Genomic DNA, 9601 nt, shown 5'->3' with positions numbered 1-9601 from the left:
ATATATTTAAGCTTCATTTTAAACAACACTGTCAGAAAAAAGGGTACGGTTGGGGTACATTTGTGAACACTTGGGGTACAAATGGTGAAGTTGTACCCTCAATGGTTCAAAGTAGCACCCTAAGATACTCTTATGTACCATTTAAGGGTAAAAATGGTACAAATATGTTCCCAACTGTCAAAGGGTCCATGTTTGGGCCATTTAAGGCCCAAAGAAAGGTACAATCACTTGTGTGAAAAAGGAGCAAGTCAACGTGTATGAAATGGTCCTTCATTTATGTCATGAGTTATTGGTTATTTGTAAGAAATACACAAAAAAACTGTACATTATAAAAATAAATTATTTAATAATATAAACATGGCCTTATAAATATTATAAATTAATATTTTTGATTTAAGAAAATGTTAACATAAATCCCCCTAAATGTAAAGTGAAATGGCTTATTATACACAGACCTTTCTTTGATTATCAGATTTAATAAACTACTAGAATGGACATACAAGTATAAAGTAGATATATACAATAGGAATTAAAGGTAACCAGCTTGGTAAACAAAGACAGAGTACAACATTGTAGCATTAATAAATTAAATAATTAATAAAACAATTATAAAACGTAACAGAATAATACTGCCAAAATAATACAGCTGAGAACAAATAATAGATTTAAAAGACCAAAAGCTGGCCGTTAGATATACACAAAATGTATTAAATATAATGTTTTTACTACAAGGGGGATATTGAATCCAGCGGCAGATCCGAGATTGACTGGCCGAAGTAAATGCTGCTGTCGGCGGGGGAGAGAATCATAAAGCTCCCGCTGACAGAGTCCGCTTTCACTGAAGCACATTGTCAAAGAAGCGCTGTCTTTTTAAATAAACTGCCGATTCGAGTTTAAAACAACTACATTCTCGCCTGAAATACTCTTAAAACTACATTTTGTGACACATTAGATGATATTTTTTTAAATTTGCGGGTCTTCAAAGCGGGGATTGTCCATTGACTTTCGCTTAGCATTAGCAGGCAGCCAGCAGATTTGAATTCGTGTTGTCCAATAGGATTTTGCCCGCGCCGTGCATTCATAATGCGAGCTGATTACGTGCGACGGTTAATCTCCAGCTGTTGCACTGTTTTGACGCTCTTCTCGCCGCCGATGGAGGATGGACCTGAAGGACTCAAAGAAGCTGGAATACGCTCGTGAAGACGAAGCACAGACATTTGCAGGTACGTTTAATGTTAAATAACTTATTGTAAATATCCGTTGGGTCATATTCAATTCATAATTGACGTTACTTTGCCTTGTGTATGTAACTTCGTTATGATTACCGTCGAGTTACCTGCCGCGTGAGGGGACCCTTTTGTAATTTAAGGTTGACCAGAAATGAAAATATGATTTTTCACATAACCTGGCCATGAGACAGAGCTCGAGACGCTGAAAAAAAACAGCGGTGAAACGTCCAGAGAAACAGTTCAAACACATTTCGTTTTGTTTGGATAATGTTGTTAAGCCTTTATTGCATACGTTATTTATAAATTCAGAATTTTCTCAGTGTTGGGAAGCTAACGTTAACGTTCATGCTAACGTTCATGTTTACTCAGGACAGGAGTGAAGTGAATGCCTGTCCCCTTTATGTCTGAAACAATATAACTTTAGTTTATGCATATCTCGACCCACGTTCATTTATAGCAGTTGTATTTTGTAACGTTACATATTTAAATAACGTTATAAACGGATGTTCAAGAGAGTCCTAATCATCTGTCGTGTCAGATCGAGGTGCAGGTCTTTATCAAACCTTTGAGTTGATAATTTAAAGCTTTTTTTTTTTTGTTTGCTGTTAACCTCAAGTTCACACCGATCATGATTTTTTTTTTATTTCAGAAAATGAAGTGGACGAGGAAGTAGTAGTGTAATAACGTAAGTATTTGGTATTTTGTCTTTCATCTGTTTGTTAATAATTATATATATATATATATATATATATATATATATATATATATATATATATATATATATATATATATAGTGTGTGTGTGTGTGTGTGTGTGTGTGTGTGTGTGTGTGTGTGTGTGTGTGTGTATACTTTTTCCCTAGGAATTCATTGTGCAGTCATTATTTTTGATTGTCATTATTTGATTGTCATTATTTTTGACTTATATTTGATCCAATAGGTGATTCCTGCAATTGGTGAGGATGCATCATCTTTTGAGGGTAATGCGAATGTCCTGCGTATCCAGTGAAATAAGGTGTGTGACCCTTTATTAAAAACACCCTTGTCAGTGAGATCCCACATTTTAAATCAGTTCTCAGTTTAAAATAAATGTTTAATGTCAGTATAAGCCAAAGTGTAGGATCAAATGACTATTATAAATGTTATGACTATTGTAAAAATATTTTAATTTTCAAGCTTTGTGGTGAACACATATGTGCATTCAAGCTTACAACTATTTGTACAGTGATAACTAAAGAGAAATGGCAACAAAGAATATTAGATATAGTTTTTATTTAAAGTGAATGACTAATTTCCTTTTTGTTTATTATAGTCATGGTGAACCTGACTGAATGCATTCATCAACCATCTCCAACCAAGTCAGAGCTTCAAGGGCAGCTTGTGCTAAAGGTGCCTGAGCTTGATTAAGAAAAAAAGCATCTCCACTGGCCAAAGTCTACAAAAAAGCAGGAGAATAGAAGTTTGCAGATGATCTAACAGGTATTAACATAAAACTTACATAATAATAATTTTGCAGATCAAACCTTTATTTCTTGGATAGGATCATTAAGTGCCTTTTCAAGCTGCATTTAGCAAGTTCAAACTCATAGGCCTTATATACAAACCCTTTATATAGAGAACATTTCTCAATGTTTTTCTTTAAAAAATGTAATTCATAAAAATTCATTAAATATCTTTTATTCAGCATTTGCTAAACGTTCCAATATTTTTTTTCTTTATTTTAAAAATGGGTCCTTTTATATTATTAAATTATTTAAGAGTACTTTGTTAATTTTTTGTCTTTATTTTATTTTAAGGTGGTGCAGTGGGTTGCACGATCGCCTCACATCAAGAAGGTTGCTGGTTCGTGACTCGGCTGGGTCAGTTGGCATTTCTGTGTGGAGTTTGCATGTTCTCCCCATGTTTACGTGGGTTTCCTCCAGGTGCTCCAGTTTCCTCCACAAGTCCAAGTCCAACAAGTCCAAAGACGTGCTACAGGTGAATTGGGTAAGCTAAATTGGCCATATGTATGTGTGTGAATAAGTGTGTATGGGTGTTTTCCAGTGATGGGTTGCAGCTAGAAGGGCATCTGCTGCGTAAAACGCGTGCTAGATAGGTTGGCGGTTCATTCCGCTGTGGCGACCCCTGATTAATAAAGGGACTAAGCCGAAAATAAAATAAATAAATGGATGATTTTATTTTACAATAGATTCAGACTTTCGTGCTGCTCTAATTCTGCTCCCCCATATCTTTAAAGAGAAAGTTGATTGCTTACAGTAATTACACTGGGAGAGGTTTGGTTTCTGTTGGTTAAACACTTTGTAATACTCTGATATATGTTATGCAGTTCTGACAGATTTTACATTGTTTATTGATGTCTTTTTTTTCTTTTTCTTTTCACAGTGGGATGATGATGATGCTCCCTACCCACCTCTACAGATGGTTGAAAGTCCTTTGCAAAGTGTTGGAGAATAGGAGTTTAAAGGCATTATTACATCCTTCGCTGTTTACTGTGTTTTCAACTTGGCTTATCCACGCTACATAAAGAATGCAAAGGATGAACATCAGCAACTCCCCGAGATGGAGCAACAATTTAAATTTGAACATCAGCAACGGTGTGAAGATGGAGATCCAAAATTACAAGAAAAACAACTCAGTGCAGCTGTCCGAGAGAACTGGTATTGCTGGGTCTGCATCAAACAGCAATGCTTGGATCTTTGCATTTACTTTTTTGCATGCGTTTCGAGTCTGCATCAGTATTTTAAGACTAGCAGCTATAGACATTTTAATAACATTGCCCAAATCAACTGAGAAGCACAAGATGACACAATGCTAAGAATTTTTTCCGCCCAACATCCTTGATGAGATTGACACATTCAGGTGTTCAAATTGAACTGTTTTTGTGAGCATGTGAGACTGCTAATGGAGAAGAAATGACTCTTTCCTAATGAAATACATTTTAAATGTCAATACTGCACTGGTTTCTGTGTGGCAAGTTTATAATACTGCTGTTGTATGATTCATATTTCCATGCAAATACACTAGGAGTTGACTTTGAATGGGGTGGTATAAACCAAGACAGACGGACTTTCAGGCTCTTGAAACATACTCTGCTGATAAACTGTTTAAGAATGTTTAGAAATTTTAAATCAAATGTGTAATACTGTTTGATCAAATGTGTTTTTGAGATCTAAAATGATTAAGGGTATACAGTAAGTGACATGTTTCAATTTACTGTATGGAAAAAGACTGCTTTGAGATTCTTGATGCTTTTAGAAAAATGTAGAATGCAGTGCACTAACAAAAATATACTTCATGAGGTCTAGTGCTGTTTTAGAAATATTACTTTGTTACATTGGTAAAAATGCTCAGTGAAATGGGATGCACTGATGTTAAAAAATAATATTAAGCTTTTTTGGTGTTTCATAAAATGTTTTAATGTTTAAGCAGCTATTTTTTTAAGTTTATGCATCTGGTAGGACATTGTGATTAAAACTTTCATCCTCCAAAAAGGTGACAATGTAATTTTTTTGAATCTTTCAATGAGTGTTTGTGTAAAAATGTTACAAGTATAAGTACAATTATCGTGCAGTTTGTACTCATGGAAAAATATTGCTTTTTATTATTTTAAAATTATGTAATGTTTAAACATTCATCCTGTAAAAATTTTGATATTTAATGTTTAATAAATGATAAATGAAATTTAATGTGTATGGAGTACAATTCTGAAATGAAAGGGTACAAAATTAATCCATATGGAGGAGAAATTGTACCTTTTTTAAAGGTACATTATTGTACCATAGCCCAAGTAAGGTACAAATTACTCAGCAGAGGTACATATTTGACCCATTAAGGTACATACTGCTAGGGTACAAATATGTACCCATGTGAAAGGGTACAACAGGTGTACCCTTGAGGGTACTGCCCCAGTGACAAGCCATTGTACCCCTAAAGGTACAAATTTTGCACATTTTTTCTGACAGTGAAGACAAGATGGCAGATTGTAGCTGAAGTCAAAAAAGTTCCAAACACTTAAATAAAACAAATGTTATGCGCCTTTATGTTTATGAAAATAATAAAACGATAAATGTATACTTTAATATATTACACAAAATATGTATCTTACCAAATCGGTCTTAGCCTACAAACGACAGAAAATCAAATCTAAATATCTGAACTAATTATATTACAAATGTGAAGGTAGTTTAAAAAAAAAAAAAAAAAGAGCTTTCAGTATTATTTTATGTGGCCGCAGTACTAAACACGACCACCGGATGACATACAGCTTCCATTGGTGACCATACAAGAAAGCCCCCTATATTTTGAGGATCATATTTTTTCATACTTTGGACGATATTTGTAGAATAGACATCAAATTCTAAAGTAGTACATGCAGTTTGGTGGTATTTAATTTTATTTAGCCTCTAAAAGCATATAAAATATGTTTGCATGTAGATTGCTGTAGCAAAGTAATGATTTACAACACTGATAGGTATCCTGCAAATTAAAAATAACTGTGCACAGTAATATATATATCAAAAATCAGTGACCATATATGGGAACTTGAATTATTAAGCTTTCAAATGATATATAGTTTGTTGTGATTGCTTTATGTTTAGACTATGGTTTAAGAAATGTAACCGTAAGTGGTCCTACAAGTTGTGAGAAGACAGTAAATGTGCAAAAATAAATAAATAAAAACAACAGTAAAATATGTATTCAGAAGTCTTAAACCTTTCCTATAGATAATGTCATAATTAGATTAGAACTTAATTGCAAAACAATAAATAAAAAGTGACCAACTTAAGTGTCTTAGTGCCGGGATGGTGATTAACACCACAAACAATAAATTTCTTGATACCTAAATATTCAAATCTACACAAAACTCCGGTGGCGACCTGGGATAGTGCAGTGATCACAGGCCACACACTCCAGAACACACAAAACTGTCTGCAAACTGAAGATAACCCAAGAAATACACAAGAATGACAGCGCTTTGTGTATGAAGACATCTTTATGTCACGTCTAATGATCTAGAACAACTTCAAGTGAGCCCTAGAGATAAGCAAGTTAACATTCAATGATTTTGATGCTCAAAATGCTTGATTTCTCAAAATAAAGGGCTTTCAGTAAGATTTTATTTGACAGCAGTACCAAACACGACCACTAGACAGCATAAAGTTTCCACTGATGACCATACAAGAGTGCCCCCTATATTTTAAGGAATATGACTCGTATTTTTTTCATACTTTTGACAATATTTGTGGAGTACACATCAAATTCTAAAGTTTTATGTAAAGTTTGGTGGTATTTGATTTGAAAAAAAACATCTCAAATATGTTTACATGTGGATTGCTGTAGCAAAGTAATGTGACACTGATGAGTTTCCTGCAAATTAATAAATAAATGTTGCTCAGTAATATCTATCAAAAATCTGTTACCATATTTGGAAACTAGAAATGTTAAGCGTTCAAATGATATATAGTTAGTCATGATTCCTTTGTTTAGAATACATTATTATGGTTTAAGAGTGTAACCATAATAGTCCCATATTGTAGGGTGACAGTAAATGTGCTTTAATCTAATACACTTCCAACTAATTTACTTGATACCTAAATTTTGTCAATATACACTAAAGTCCAGTGGCATCCTCAGATAGTGCAGTGATCAAAGGCCACACACTCCAGAACACACAAAACTGTCTGCACACTGAAGATAAACTGAGAAATACACAAGAATGACAGCGTTTTATGTATAAAGACATCTTTATGTCACGTCTAATGATCTAGAACAACTTCAAGTGAGCTTTAGAGATAAGCAAGTCAACATTTAATGACTTTGATGCTCATTTCTCTGTAGAAATGGATCTGTGAGTTTGAAAATAAATAAAATATGGACATTTATGAATTAATTTTCAACTCCTTTATCAAATGGCATATTTATGCCTATCACCAAATATGCAAATGCAGGACTGGGAATCAAAAGGGATAATAAACATAATGAGATCAAATCAAAAAAGTTCCAAAAACTTAAATAAAACAATGATTATGCACATTTATGTCTACGAAAATAATACAATGATAAATGTATACTTTAATATATTACATAAAATATGTATCTCACAAGAACAGTTTTAGCCTACAATCGATAGAAAATCAAAGTTAAATATCCTAACTAATTATATTCCAAATTTGTTGCAGATATTCCTGAGCTCTCAGTATTATTTTATGTGGCTGCAGTACCAAACGTGACCACCAGATGCATACAGATTCCACTTGGTATCATACAAGAACGCTCCCTATATTTTGAGGAATTTGAATCGTGTTTTTTTTTTTTTTCATATTTTTGACAAAATTCCTAAGTAATTCTATTGTATGTGACGTTTGGTAGTATTTGATTAAAAAAAACAAAAAAAACATCTCAAATATGTTTACATATGGATTGCTGTAGCAAAGTAACGCGACTGATGAGGATTTTTGTTGCAAATTAATAAATAACTGTTGCTAGTTTTATTTTCTACTCCTTTATCAAATGGCATATTTATTCTTGGCATATTTATAACCAAATATGCAAATGCAAGACTGGGAATTAAAAAGAATAATAAGCCTAATGAAATTGAATCCTATATTTAAAAAATGTATATTAAATAAAATAGAAATAAAATAGAATTAAAAATAATAAAATAAAATAAAAACTTTTATTGCAGGATCTTGTTTCTTTCATGTTTGGTGCAACTTTCACAAGACAAATCAGGACTTTTTGAAAAAATAAATAAATAAAACTCTGAATACATATATTATTTTTGGTGTATTGTCAACATTAATGCAAAAACAACAAACAAAACAGCCAAAACGAACACATGGAGATGAAAATGTGAACTGGAACAACCCTGAATATTACTGACAGAGACAAGGGACGCGTGTATATTATAATGGGCTGTTTTCTCAAGCTGTGAAAGTAAATCTGTAAATGATCTCAACAGATTGCTGTGACACTTCAGCTCTTAATCTAATAAACAGCATTATGTTAGAGCTGATGCTGTTTTTTTTTTTGTTTGTTTTTTTTGGACTATATCGCTTCTAACCAACAGCTTTCACTATTGGATTTTCTACTGACCTCTTTAAAACACTTGACTGAAACTAATATGAATGATTTCATATCTGAATATGACCGAAAATACATTTTATTTACTCCCTCAGGCTAAAAAAATACAATAAATCAAACCTAATTTAATGTGAAAGCACTGAGATGTAAGATTCTAGGCCTAATTAAGCATGACCCCGAAACTGAAGCATCAGCTGAGAGTAAGAAATTGCAAAAACATAAAATAAAACAAAAGACAAATAGTTGTAAATTAGCTGTCAATTCAGCAAAACAGAGCATTTAAGTTGGCGAATGCACTATTTTGTCAGTATAAACTCCAAAAATGTGTACCAACTTAAAAACTGGGCTACTGTTAAGTTCACGCTATATAAATATAACAAATATACTGTAACTCTCTCTATCTAAGTGACAAATTATTAGTTATTTCTGATTTAATGCAAAATTTATTATAAATCTCAGGTGTTCCCAGAATGTGAGTGTGAAACTTTTGCCTAAAAATACCTCACAGGTCAATTATTTCATGTGCTGTAAATGCTGCCTTTTATCAAAAACACAGCTTTTTTGTATGTGTCTCTTTACATGCAAATGAGCAGCTGCTACTCCCCGCCCCTTTTCCTGAAGAGGGCGGAGCTTTTACACATGTGCCTCAGACACTCCGGCAACAAAAAACAAAACATCTACATGTATTTTTAGTTAATACTTTTGTTTTACTAAAAGAAGTTACGCGTTAATAACAATAAATAAACATTACAAATAACAACAAATACAAATAATAATATAAATATAAATAACTATATATATATATATATATATATATATATATATATATATATATATATATATATATATTTTTTTTTTTTATGTAAATGAATCATCTTGTAATTGAAACAACAGCATTATAGTTGGCACTACGAACAATTTCCAGGCGAATGATAAAAGTAACATTGTCAGTCAATCAGAATACAGGTGAGAATAAAATCTGCGTAAACCGTAAATTGCTGAGACTTTTATGTCAGTATGTCGATGTACTTCTAACCGCAACAGAATATTGAGTAGGGGGTGGGGCTTTTTTTTACACATCATTTCATCATAGCAAATTAACGGTAAGAGGGGCGTGGTTACGATTATTGAAAGGACCGCAACTCCAAACGCAGTAATCAAATATTGCATCTTTTATTGAAAATTACCAAAACAAACATTTATTTCTACTAGATTAACTTGTCGAGATAATATGTTTGCTTAAAGATTAACAATGTGCGCTAGCAAAATGAACATTGTAAATTTTGATTT

General features: G+C 32.7%; 1 long non-coding RNA gene across 2 annotated transcripts; it reads left to right on the top strand.

Annotated features, from left to right (window-relative positions):
* The first annotated feature begins 1105 nt into the window (after positions 1-1105).
* Positions 1106-4909, top strand: LOC101884431 (uncharacterized). Of its 2 annotated transcripts, XR_223117.6 has the most exons (6): positions 1106-1223; positions 1879-1914; positions 2169-2243; positions 2541-2707; positions 3025-3214; positions 3611-4909. It is a non-coding gene; the product is annotated as an uncharacterized lncRNA (long non-coding RNA). The 2 variants fall into 2 exon arrangements; XR_002456674.3 differs by lacking the exon at positions 1879-1914.
* The last annotated feature ends 4692 nt before the right edge of the window (positions 4910-9601 follow it).

This window comes from Danio rerio, chromosome 25 (genome assembly GCF_049306965.1).
Source record: "Danio rerio strain Tuebingen ecotype United States chromosome 25, GRCz12tu, whole genome shotgun sequence".
NCBI lineage: Eukaryota > Metazoa > Chordata > Actinopteri > Cypriniformes > Danionidae > Danio > Danio rerio.
Note: the sequence above shows the minus strand (reverse complement) of the source record. Positions and strands in the feature narration are given on the sequence as shown.